We start from the raw sequence: 2,797 nt of genomic DNA on the forward strand, positions 1-2,797 counted from the left end.
TTCATCTTGCTTCTTTTACTTGTTGAAACTTGTATCTATCTTCTGAATCTCTCATTTCCTTTCACCATAGGGTCGGATAGATATTCTTGTCTTAAGGCTCCTTATCAAGAGGCTTACACGTCTTAGTACACACATGATTTACCTTTACTCAAGACCTTACATTTACTGAAGACCTTACATTTACTCATCATAAACATCATGAAAAATCGAGTTCCTTTGACTCAACTCTTCCATAACCATATTCAATCTCTTACCAACTATCTTTCTGGATATAGGCATCGTCATAGAAGATAAGAGTTCGAATTCTTATAAGTGAGCTCTACCACACGATCTAGAGTAAGAAGAAAGAGTGACAGTCCTAAATGCCCTGTAGCCTCCTGCTTATAAGTGTGGTGCATAATACACCCATAAACAAGACTTTACTAGACACGGCTTGTAGACTCCCTAGGACAGAACTGCTCTGATATCACTTTTGTCACGACCCAAACCGATAGGCCGCGACGGGTACCCGGTACCTTACTCAACCGAGTACCAACATAACTTATCTTTTTGTATAATACTATAATAGGTAAATGAGACGGAAAGGCTGCCGTAGGACAACTAGAATAAAGCATATAATACAAACTTATACATAAGACATATAAGCCTATAAGACCAAAATGACCACTCGTACACTAAACATAGGCCGTCAAGGCCATACAATCTTTTACGTACATGACATATGTCTACAAGCCTCTAAGAGTACATAAACGTCATAAGGCCGTGACAGGGCCCTGACATACCAATCAATACATGTCTAAATCATACTCATAAAATAAGCAACTCCGGAGCAAATGGAGCACATCAACATCTTCCGCTGAGCTGATAGCCTACTTGGAGGACTCTCAACCTATCTATCGGGACCTGTGGCCATGAAACGCAGTGTCCCCAAGCAAAAAGGACGTCAATAAAAATAATGTACCGGGTATGTAAGGAATGAAAATCAATAAATAATAAACATGAGAGAAACATGGAGTAAAAGATTCGACATGTAAGTCTGAATAACTCTGTGAATCATTAATATGTATAATGCCATGCATATGCGTATAAATGTCATATTGTGCATAGGTACATGTGTTCATAATATCATCAAGCCTCTGAGGGCATCCCATCACATCATCTTGACCACTGTGGGCAAAATCATCAATGTATACCAACTGATCAGGTGGTGGTGCGTATATAAAGCCGTAACTTTTTCTCATATCCCATATGCATATATATACACACACACACACACACACACACACACACACACACACACACACACACATATATATATATATATATATATATATATATATATATATATATATATATATATATATATATATATATATATAACTTCGTCTGGTCATAGGTCAATGTACATGTATAAATAAATGTAATACATGAGAAATACGTCAATAAAATCTCTCGGAACGTCATAAGACCATTATACCTCTGATTAATATCATAAAATAAACTTTATCAACTTACGTATTTTTTGAGGCCCATGAATAGACGATAGAATAATAATAAGACATATGGAATTTCAAGAACATAGGCACTTCTAATACTTCTATGAATAGAGTCATTTATGGATGTTGTGCATTTATTCGTTTTGTTTGTATCGTATGGATCATGCTAAAAGGAAAGAAGGGAAAGCTTTAACATACCTGAGTCGATTCTTTTGACAATCCCCCTAACACACGTTGATTGCGACAAAACATCTAACGACGGATCGAAGTAGGAAAAAATCGTATGATATTCTTGAGGAAGATTACATCGTGCTCTCTTAGAATCGCATTTACGCTACTGGAGCAAGCCATCCGTTAGCAAGCCTAGATCTCGTATAAGAGTTCATAAGGATTCTTTTGAAAATGATATGCTAACCGCAACCCATGATTTTCCTCTTAATGATATGTAACAATCTCTCATATTATTAGATTTGTGAGCCCCCACTTTTGGGATGACTTAGCCAACAATAGTCATCTTAATTTGCCACCTATTTATGAACTTTAAGAGTCACCATTCCCATAAAGTAAGGCTGTCACATTAATGCCTTAATCCTTATCTCAAAGGCTTTAATTTCCTAGTTAATCTTACCACCAAAATCATTAAGTAACTCAATTATCCACATAATTAGGATTTATCTCAAATTGTTTAAAATACGAATCACTTTTAATACACTTTGTATATCTTATTATTATGGTCATGTGGTAACTTGTATGGTACTAGTCCATAAATACTGGATATTATAGCTCGGATTGTATTTTATCCCAAATTATCAAATTTCGACGAAACTCATTTTCTTTGATTCGCGTACTCTCTCATCTTCATGAATTTACTTATCACTTGTTTGAAATAGTATAATCAAAATAATCCCATTCCCGAACTTACGATGATTAACTTACGACGAAACTTTCATGTATGAAAATGCGGAATGTAACATCTCATTTCTGAGCTTTCATCAATTTACTTATGGCGTAATTTCACGTACGAAAACATGGGGTATAACAATTGGGCAAACTTTCTATTTTCTTTATAACTCTTAATGGTGCATGACCTAACCTCTTATGCTACAAGACAATCTCATCTAGATACTCAGTAGAATTCTTATTTCAGTACTAGCATTATTTGTTTTGGACTCACTAACAGTGTTATTTACAAGAGGACTGGAATGAATTGGCCTAGGATCTTACAGCTGCTTGGGAACATCTTGTTCTTTGTGCTTCAGAATGTAGAGACCATGCTCCTCTTTACCAATCCTCATCACCTT

The sequence above is a fragment of the Nicotiana sylvestris genome, chromosome 7 (genome assembly GCF_000393655.2).
Source record: "Nicotiana sylvestris chromosome 7, ASM39365v2, whole genome shotgun sequence".
Classification (NCBI taxonomy): domain Eukaryota; kingdom Viridiplantae; phylum Streptophyta; class Magnoliopsida; order Solanales; family Solanaceae; genus Nicotiana; species Nicotiana sylvestris.